The sequence below is a fragment of the Galeopterus variegatus genome, unplaced genomic scaffold (assembly GCF_000696425.1).
Source record: "Galeopterus variegatus unplaced genomic scaffold, G_variegatus-3.0.2 Scaffold411, whole genome shotgun sequence".
NCBI lineage: Eukaryota > Metazoa > Chordata > Mammalia > Dermoptera > Cynocephalidae > Galeopterus > Galeopterus variegatus.
Window position 1 is genome coordinate 579,316 of NW_007726522.1, and position 11,135 is coordinate 590,450.

The following is an 11,135-nucleotide window of genomic DNA, read 5'->3' on the forward strand; positions in this document are numbered from 1 at the left end:
TCTCAGACACAGAGAAGGGTGTTATATAATGATAGAAGGGCCAATTCACCAAGAAGATGCATCAATCCCAAAATGTCTATGTACCAACCAACCAACCTACAAAATAGAGTAAAAGCTGAAATAACTGAAAAAAGAAATAGACAAATTTACGGTCACAGTTGGAGATTTTAACACTCTGCTCTCTCAATTCTTGATAGAAACACTAGACAAAAAAAAAGAAATCCACAGCATCTAAAAGACTTTTTATAAAGCACTCCACCCAATAACAGGTGAATAGACATTGTTTTCTAGATCCAAATTTTAATACCATCATAAACCCCATTCACATCAACAATATTTTTGAAAACAGCATATTTGTTTGAAGGGTCGTTTGCAAAGGGAAAAAGGGTCATAGATGCTGAGCAGGTAAAAAGAACATGTCCTGTTACACCTCTTATCCTGTGTAATGGATACAAAGAAAATAATTATGTAAATATTCAAGCACTATGTATGTATTGAGGCCCGGATGGACTGCACTTCAGTAATTTTTCCATTAGGAGAAGCAAAACTGAAAGTGGCAGCCCCTTTCAAAGTTAGCCTCTCCCTTTTATGGTAAAGACAAGGAAGTTTTACAAGAGAATTCAGTTGATTTAACCATTACAAAGACACAAGGATATCGGCAGAATTATGGTAACAAATGGAAAACTAGTAACATCATTGAAATAGACCAGGTGACAATCCATAATGCAATTTGCAAGAGGTTAAGTTGATCCACCAACAAAAGCTTGATCTTAGCAAACAGTCTCTCTTCTTACAGCAATTTCCCAGTATCTTTACATATAAATCAGTAACTTGTCTGTCTTTGAGCCAGTAACCTTGCTGTGCTACAATTCTTTATCTTACAATAGAGACTTTTAGCCTGGGGAAAATTTTCCTGTCTTTTGCAAGGTTAACATTACTATATGTACATTTAAGGAGCTAGGCTAAACCTGTAACTGCAAGAAACTAGACCCTGTGAAATATATTTGCTTTACAGATGTAAGTATACTCCACAGTGTCCTCCCCATTTACTAATTAGGTGTTTACATTTAGTTCAGCATGAAAACATTGATACCTTGGGAACAGAAGAGCAGATTGTCAAAAAGTAGTGAATCAATATAGGTCAATAAATGAAGCAGGTTATGCCACTCAGAGATATCTTAGAGGAGTGGTTGTTTTTTCAAGACTCCCATCCTCCAAGTTGACCCAAACCTAGAGGCAATCTCTTTCCATGATCCCAAGAAGAATCTTCGCACTAATCCTTTCTTGGTAGAACATCTGATATTATAGCTATTGGTTTACAAGCAGCCTTAGAGCGACCTTTCACACAATGTCCCTCTGTCCATGGTGCTGATCCATCAACACTTTGGCCAGCAACCTGAGGAACTATAACGTGCTTTTGGCCAATGGGATTTAATGTAGGATTACCATAAAAGTGAACATTAAATATATGCTAAATAGCTCCAGAAAGTGATATTTATGCATGCGCTATGTTAAAACAAAAAACGAATTAAAACTACAAGCTGGAGAATTTTTTAGCAATGTCAGTTACCTCTCATTTCTTTTATGCCCGGAAAATCCAATTCATTTTTTAAAATTGAAAAGTGGAAGTGAAAAGGATGGGAATGTGTGTATTGATGTGTCTATTTTAGACATAGTAGTAATATTTTCAAGTATGATTTTTTAACCAAGCTATAACAAATTACCCATTTTACAAATTAAAAATTGCCTCTCCCACTGGTTCACTGTTAATGGTCAGATAACTGACAGAATAATAACCATTAAGATTTTCCATTTCTTTTCACTCCATTAAGCAACACAATAATGAAAAATTCTCAACTGTTTCTTGATATGCATGTATAGGTAGTCAACAATTTTTTGCCACATACCTCTTTATAAGCCAGCTTCGTAGGTACTAGTGAGATAGTTATATACATAAGACATTTACCATATACATAACCCTTTTACTCAAAGTATTAACAGTATTATGGAGAAAGATAGTCAGAATTGTCATAGATTAGAATAAATGTGGTGGAGGTATGCCTAAGTACCTGTGACAGCACAGAGTGATAGCCACCCCCGGGCTATCAGGAAAAGGTTCATAGAGGGAATCTTGAAGGATGTTTAGCAGGAGGAGGAAAGAGAAAGACATTTCAAAGAGAGGTAACATCATGAGTATGAGTGGTATTTTCATGTAATGATATGAAGTTGAGTGTGCTCAGAACTTAGCATGGGTAAAGGAAGTGGTGGATTACAAAGTTGTGCACACAGATTAGAGGGAATTTGGACTTTGTGAGGAAGGCAGTGGAAAACGTTCTCACTGCTGTAGGAAGGCAAGGACATTTCTGTGTCTGGGAAAAAGTTCCTTCCCAGACAGACTCCTAGGCTAGAGCCACTATGGAAATAATATGTTGAGAGAGTACTTGAAATATACAGGAATTTGAGTAAGATGACTTGTAGAGTCTGTTAATTTTTAAAATTTATCCATACATCCATCACACACATATACAGAAGCTAATTAGATTTCAGGTAAAGTGTTGGGCCCTGAAGACACAGTAGTGGAAGACAGACCTGATTCCTGCCCTTAAGGAATCTACATTCTGGTGGAGATTGGAGAAGGAGACACATAATACACAGGCAAACAATAAGTAAGCAGGATAATTTCAGGTTGTCATAAATGTTAAGAAGAAAATAAATAGAATGATGGGACAGATAGTAACTGGGCAGGGTTACTCTAGAAAGTTTGGTCAGATAAAGGTTTTTCTAAGGTTTGATATTTGAGCTGGAGGTAGATGGATGAGAAGGAGCTCTCTGTGTGCAGAGTTCGTGGAAGAGCATTTCCTGGAAGAGGAAATGCAAGTGTACATAAAGGCCTTATGTGGGAAGTAGTGTGAAGTGTTCTACAAACTGAAAAGAGACCAGTGTGGCTGGAGCATAAAGAGCAGGAGAGAGATGGGACCAGAGTAAGTCACAGGGGCAGGCAGGAGCCAGACCATGTGGAAAGCCTTGTAGGCCATGGTAAGGGTTTTGCAATTGATTCTAAAAACTGGCATTTAAGGATTTTAAGCTGGCGAGTGACATGATCTGATTTATATTTTAACAGCATCACTCTGGGTAATGTTGAGAGTAGATTGGTGGGGGACAAGAGTAAAGGAACCAACTATGGGCTGTGGATTTAGTTCTGGCCAAAGATGATGATGGCTTGGACTTGGGTGTGACAACAGAGGTGGAGAGAAGTGGGTGTTGACAGAAAGTGAGCCAAGATGCCGGGTACCGATCAAGCTTTAGTAAAGGGAAAGAATCTGCGAGGCTGTGCTCAAAGTGGAGGGCAGCCTGGGGCTGTCCTCAAGATGGAGGACAGCACCATGTGTGGGGGTGAGAGAGCTTATATAAGGCACCAAGGGCTGGCTGATACAATCAAGGAGGGGCATTATACTAATGTGGAAGCTCTGTGACCAGGGTGGAGAATTGCACCCTTGAGGAAGCAAAAGGTTTTCTGTTTTGCAGAAGTTACGAGGCTTCTTATAAAGGGAAGGGGAGTGGGGTATGGTGCTGGAGTGGAAGACAAGGCCAGCGGCTATTTTGTGCTTATTGTATGCACAATGGTACCGATCACGTCCAAGATCCATCAGGTGTGTTATATATATTTTGGATGTAGAACTTCCAGGATTTGCAATAGTTTGGTTATGGAGCATAAGAGAAAGGGAGGACGTGGGGATGGCTCCTAGGTTTTGATTTGAGCTACTGGGTTGATGGCACTACAGTTTTTGATATGGAGAGAACTAGTAGGGGCATGTTTGTGGGTTGGGGAAGAGAGGTGGTGGAGAAAATCATTAATTTTGTTTTGGACATGATAATTTTGAGGTCTCTATTAGATATCTGAGTGTCAAGTAGACAGTGGGTATACCCCAAGGGAGAGGTCAGAGATGGGGATATAAATCATCAGCATATATTTAAGGCCATCAAACTTAATGAAAACATATACGGAGAGAGTATAGATATAGAAGGGAAGAGAAAGTAGGCCCATGCCTTAGAGCACCTCACCATTTAGCAGACAGTAGAGGAGAATTGTTATGGGTTGAATTGTGTCCCCACAAAATTAATATGTTGAAGTCCCTAACCCCCAGTGCATCAGAATGTGAACTTATTTGGAAATAGGGTCATTGCAGATGTAATTAGTTAAGATGAGGTTATACTGGATTAGGATGGGTCTTAATCCAATATGACTAGTGTCCTTTTAAAAAGGGGGAATTTGGACATAGACATATACACGGGGAGAATGCCAGGTGAAGGTTGAAGTTATGCTGCCACAAGCCATGGAACTACCAGAAGCTAGGGGAGAGTCCTGGAACAGATTTTTCCCTAGAGGCTTCAGAGGGAAGATGGCCCTGTTGATACCTTAATCTTGGAATTCTAGCCTGCAGAACTGAGAAATGCCAAATTTCTGTTGAAGCCACTCAGTTTGTGGTATTTTGTTATGACAGAACTATAAAACTAATATGGGCATCTATCACAGAAGACTAAGTAGAAGTCACCAGAGAAGTAAAAGAAAAACCACTACAGTGTGGTGTCACTCTAGTCAAGAAAAACAAGTGTTGCAAGAAGAAGGGAGTGGCCATTTTTATTAAAAGTTGTTGAGGATTAAATAAGAGGAGGACAGAGAAAGGACCATTAGATTAGATTTTACGATATATTTGGGGGTTCTAGTTTGTTCCATCATGTTTGAGATTGTGTTGATGTCACCTTATTCCAGCTGTTAGAAGGGTCTGGCTATACTGGTAGCTTTTCTTTTGGTTTGAGTGTTTCCCTTCTCTCTTAGGAGTTGCAAGATACTCATGACGCTGTCCTGTGCCTTCTGCCTTTGTGTCCATAGTAACCACTTTATTCTGTAGGAAAAGTACTTGCTGCCTGCTCCCAGTAACGTAGGAGTCTCAATGGATGAATTGAGCCAGTTCAATTGCTCTGAACTCAGTTCTCTAATTACCTCACTCACCATACACTACCCATTGCTTCCTGTTCTGAATTTAGATCATCCCCCAAACCACTCCCACCTTCATAGTCAATCCCCTCTCGCACATGTTTTTAACTCTTTTTCTTTTTTGGGGGTGGTTGGCTGGTAGAGGGATCTGAACCATGACCTTGATGTTAGAAGGCTGCATTCTAACCAATTGAGCTAACTGGCCAGCCTGTTTTCTTCTGTTCAGAATTTAAGGTTTATTGCTGCACTTTTTCTTGGCTTTCATCAGTGCTATACATTTATTATTTAACAATATTTTGGAGGGGATCATTTCTAAGAATTCAGACTGGAGGTGGAGTTAGGCACATGCATATGAGAATACTTCAAAAAGTTCATGGAAAGGTTTGTATTATCTTTCAATTCTATTTTTCCATGAACTTTTGGAAGTATCCTTGTAAGTTCTGACACCTTGAATCAGTCCTCTGATATATTTATTTTCTGTGGATTAGTACTGATTTCATCATCATGCCATGGTCACCAGGGCCTAATCAGAACTCACTGGCAAATATCCTTGGACATTTCTTCTGAACTGTGCTTATTTGAATTAACACCACCAGTGGTAATTTCCAATAAATGTAGCCTTTACCTATTGATTTAAAAAATAGTTTGTTAGTTATTTACCATGCTGTATTAATCCATTTTGTGTTGCTGTAACAGAATACCTGAGACTGGGTAATTTATAAGGAACAGAGGTTTATTCAGTTCATGATTCTGGGACAGTTTCATCTGGCATGGGCCTCAGGCTGATTCTACTCATGGTGAAAAGTGGCAGGCAGCCGGCAGGTACAAGCAGATTACATGGATCTGGCATGGGCCTCAGGCTGATTCTACTCATGGCGAAAAGTGGTGGGCAGCCAGAGGGTACAAGCAGATTACATGGATCTGGCATGGGCCTCAGGCTGATTCTACTCATGGCAAAAAGTGGTGAGCAGCCAGCAGGTACAAGCAGATTACATGGATCTGGCATGGGCCTCAGGCTGATTCTACTCATGGTGAAAAGTAATGGGCAGCCAGCAGGTACAAGCAGATCACATGGTGAGAGGGAGAGAAGGGGAGAAAAGAGAGAGAAAGAGAGAGAGAGAGAGAGAGAGAGAGAGAGAGAGAGAGAGGTGCTAGGGTCTTTTAAACAACCAGCTCTCATGGGAACTAATAGAGTGATACTCAATACCCCCACCCCCAGGGAGAGCATTGATCCATTCATGAGGGATCCGCCCCCATGACTCAAACAGCTCCCAACACTGCCAAGTTAGGGATCAGATTTACACCTGAGTTTTGAGTGACAACATGTCCAAACTCTATCACATGTACATATCACAGTTGGTGATACAGAGAAATATAGTATGGGGTCTCTATTCACAATGATCTTATGATCTACTTGGGAAAAAGAGGCACCCACTTGAGGAAAGTTAAATAACAGTGCATGAATTAAGAAACTTGAAGTCTTTATTGACTAGGACTATTTCAGTTGCAAGTGAAGAAACTTAGCTTACTAAGTAAAAAAATGTATTCTAGTGTTTAGAACAGTGCTTGGCACACAGTAAGCCTTCAATAAATATTCGTTGAATGAATAAATGGAGAGAATTTATTATCTCATATAACTAAAAACGTCCATGGAAAATTTAGGTTTAGGCATATCTGTATCCAGAGATCTAGATAATGTCCTCAGCCATCTGATTCCCTCCTGTTTTTTGGCTCTGCTTTTTCCTGAATCAGCCCTATTTTCAGTAAGTTCTCTTCATCTGGTAGGTGCTAGTATTTTGAAAGAGTACACTTTTTCTGCCCAGTATTTTTTAGGGTTGATTTGGGTCATGTGCTCATCCCTGGACTAATCACTGTGACCAGGGAGATGGAATAGCTGATTGGTTAGGCCTGGGTCACATATAGATCCTGGAGCTGAGGTGTGTGGTCAGCTCCTTCTGTGCCACATGGATCAAGAGTTTCCCAAAGAAAAATTGGGTAGGTATTACTACCAGAAGAAGGGATAAGGGACACTATACAGGTGAAACCAAGGGATTTTGGTTCTGCTACAAGGCCCTAATGTGAGAGGTGTCATAAGACGGTGTATAATTCCACATGATTGTATCAGGGAATGAGAGCTGTCAGTTCAGAGGGTTAGGAAGTGGTCAAAGCAAACTTCATGGATGAGATTGAAACTTAGTTAAGCTTGAGCAATGAGCAAGGAATTGACTTGATAAAAGGAATTCGAGAGGTGGTTGGGATTAGAGTACACTCAATGTACCAGGATGACCTGAGTGGATAGTCAATAAAGGGAGAGAAGCTGGAAATGCCAGAATGTAAAGGTCTCCTTGGCAGGATACCCTGGGCTACAACAGCTGAAAGCAAACATTTTGGCAGTATTTGTTTTGGGCCAGCTAGTGGTCTAATCTCTACTCTCATCTCTGATGCTTGGATAGCCCATCTGGGTTCTAACTAGCCTTTACCTCTGCAGTTCTGGGAACACCTATCACTGACATCAGTGTCTACCTTATGATGCTAGTTTGTAGTTGTTGGCAAAGTGTGACGCCCATTTGTGCCCTCCTGTGACTGACCCAGTTCACCCCTTGGAGTTGATAATGCCAAGTCTTTTCAGCCTAGGACGAGGAAATTGTGCTGCAGACCTTTCGCCATTTTCAGAGTAAACCAGTGGGAGAGCTCACCACAGTACTGTCAAACGGAAGAAAAATCCCTCCCAGTCAGGAAATCAAGTGCAGCATAAGCAAGTGGCAGCTTGGAAGGAAATCAGAGCTCCTTATGTGCAAGCCACACTCCTTTTGGGTACCCCCACTTTGCCTCTGTGACTATGAGAGACCCAAGGCTCCTCCTGGGGTACTCACCCAATCAACCATTTCCACGTAGACAAGGCAGTTCCTCTGATGGAAGGGAGTCCAAGTTGCTGATTGTATAGTAGCTAAAATATACTAAGTGCTTATTATGAGCTGGGTTTGGTTCTAACTATTTCATAGGTATTAACTAATTTCCTTCTCATGCCAACACTGGGAGGTAGATGCTATTTTCATCCCCGTTTAACCAACAGGGAAACAAAAACAGAAGTAGCATGCCCTAGGTGTTCTAGCCACTAAGCAGAGGATCTTGGTTTCAAATCCCAGTTATCTGATTCCAAATTTTGTGCTCCTAGCCATTACTTTATGCTGCATCTAACCCAGTTACTTTAACTAACAATGACTAGAAATGCAAATAAGCTCAATTTGTTGTCAGAAAGAACTTAATGTTCTTCATAGCTAGTTGGGAATTGATTCAGAGCCCAGAGGCTGCTGCTCACATTTCTGTTTTATGTGCATTACCTATCGTCAGCTAAGTTTGCCTTTCCTAGACACCAGGATGTCCCTTTATCTTGATCTTCACCCTTCCGTTATTTTCTAACAAGGTCTCCAGCCTTCCTCTTCACTTGCTCATTTTGTCTGTCTTGATAAAACCCCTTTGCCCTGAATTCTTACATTTTTTAGAGCAGCGTACCTAAAGACCTTCAAACCTCTATGGCTAATATCAATCAACTCTCACAGGGTAACTTTGATGCATTATCATACTAAAAAAACCCTCCTTACACAAGGGGACAAATTGAAGAGGAGGGGCAATGGAAACGAAGGCGATAGAGGATGGGATTTTGCCTAACTAGGATGGGATAAAGGCACTGTGTGATTAGTAGAGCAATGGGTTCTATACCTTCAAGACCAGAATCCCAGGCTGAGGTATGGTGAGAATTTCCTGTAGGAATTGCTGTGAGCTTGCAGAGAAGCTTGAAACAGAAGATGGAAAGGATTACCTTGGCCAGATGTGCCTCTGTTTGAGTCTGTGAACCACTCACTCTCCACCAATGGCCCAGGACTGAAACAAGCACATGCGGGAAGGGCTAATCAGCACCTTCTGAGTTGAGCAAACTTGTCTCTCTCTCTTGTCACTCAGCACATTGGCTTATATGGGAGGTTGAGTATCAGTCCTGAAATTCAAATCCTGTTGTTGGAACACAAAATTTTCCCTTGTATGTGCACTGTCAGGTCTGGCCAAGCTGCCTTTTGAACTGTCTTGTTTGGTCTGGGGGTCAAAGGTCCACCTGTGTGTCTTCACATATGTGGCTGGTTATGTGTATGTCTCTGGAGTTTGGGTAGATAAAGTGAGTAGGCACTTAACTCTACCCAAACTAGGTGGTCTGAGAATGAGCGAGGGGTCATTTCCCAACTGAAGGGCAATCTACACCAGTTCACTGGGGTTGCTGAGAAGATGAAATATATGCCTGGAGCTGTTGGCTAGTCTACTAGCTTGCCATAAGGAAAGTCTGCCCAAGAATGAGGGCCATGTAGAGGAAAGCAGTGCCCCAAAATGGAGAGGGTGCCGTAGAGTTCTAAAGTCATTGAGCCCTTAGATGCAACTGTACCTGAAGCTAGAACCCTCGGTCTTTTTTTGTTTGTTTTTGAAACAATAAATTTCCTTATTTTACTTAAGTCACTTTGATTTGAATTTCTGTCACTTGCAACCCAAACAGTTCTGACTAATATACTAAATAAACATTTCACATGTTATTGCCTGTGATTTAGAAATTATTATCTTCATTTTACAGATGAGGAAATGGAGGTTTAAAGGTACAGGTAATTTGCAATGAAAAAGCTAGGATTTGGCACAAGATTGATCTTGAATTTAAAGGAGAATGTACTTTACCAAAAACCTTTAAAAATGTTTTGAGGTTTGGTTTCTCCATGAAACACAAGCACCTATGATTCAAAGTCTCCTTTAGAGTTGCTACCTTCCTGCTGCTTGGTTCCAGAAATTAGTTGGTGAATTGCTGGGCTGACTTGAGTTGTTTATAAAGCCTGTGAACTTGTAGTTTATGGTATTTTGTAATTTTGTTTTCCCTGCCATTTTGCTTATGCAGTTTTGTGAGCAAATATTGCCTGTGCTTTAAACCCACCACAGTAGTGAAGCACACACACACACAAAAACACACACACACATGCACACATGCTTCCTCAAAATAGTCCACAGCTCTCTGATTAACCACATGTGTAAAGTACAGTGTTTACAAGAAATCCACAGGTGGCAATTAGAATCTTAGAAATTATCTGGGAAACACAACTGGAGCTGCCACTTCAGGACAGAAACATAGCAACAGCCAGCAAAGTGACAAACCCCCTCGGAGTTAGAAATGAGTGGTGCTGGGAGCGGGGTGGGGCTTCTAAGACACACAGAAGCTGGTGTGGGCAGCCCGGTGTGGATTGCAGACTGCTTGTCAGCCTCTTCCTTTTCCTCCTAACACTCAAGAAGCAATCCTTTGGTAGAGACATGAAATGGTTGCCTGATAGGTAGATCAACTGAGAACTTTAAAGAAATACTCAGACCTCAGTCTAGGCACAAGCAGACACTAGTAGTACTGTACCTGTTGTTAAAATATTGAACTGTTTCTGTACCATTTGGTAAACAGCTGCTGTCTCGAGCCCTCTGAGTGGCACCTCAATGCTACCCTTCCTTGGGAATCCCTCATCTCTTTAGGATCCAGTGATCAAAATGTTAGAGCCTGAATCCTGTTCTGGTGTTAAGTCCGGGTCTGTTCTGGTAGGTCAATGCTTGTGCTGTCTGGTTGTTACATACATGGAATATCACTCCTTAGGAGTTTAGTGACCACGGCAGAAAGCAGAAACATGAGGATGGGCATACTGGAAGGAGCAAGAAGAGGAAACAGTGCATAGTCCATTTTATAATTGAGACATTCATCGATAACTGAAAAAAAGTTTAATAACAGGTATGTGTATATCTATACTTATATTTTCACAATCTATATCTATATCATCTTCTGTGTGTGGAGTGGCAGTATAGCCCTGAATTCCATCACCTGCTCTACCATTTGCTAGTGGTGACCCAGCAATGAGAACCCATACAAACCATTGGCTCTTGCCCCAGCTGCACATTAGAATCACCTCTGGAAGCTTTTATGAAATAAAAAGGCTTGGGCACCACACAGAGAGATTCTGATCCCATAGATCTAGATGAGGCCCAGTCATTGGAATTTTACACTTGATCTTAGCCAAAAGCCCAAGAAGGAATCCCCTAGATGATTTTAGCATGTTGTTGAGACCCACTAACTTAAATTTTC

The 11,135-nt window shown here is 41.1% G+C and overlaps 1 long non-coding RNA gene across 1 annotated transcript in view; it reads left to right on the forward strand.

Annotated features, from left to right (window-relative positions):
* Nucleotides 1-11,135, forward strand: part of LOC103587066 — a 20,547-nt gene that overhangs the window by 2,739 nt on the left and 6,673 nt on the right. Inside the window, exon 2 of the long non-coding RNA XR_550192.1 lies at nucleotides 10,653-10,784. This is a non-coding gene — a long non-coding RNA (uncharacterized LOC103587066). The remainder of the gene's footprint in view (nucleotides 1-10,652; nucleotides 10,785-11,135) is intronic.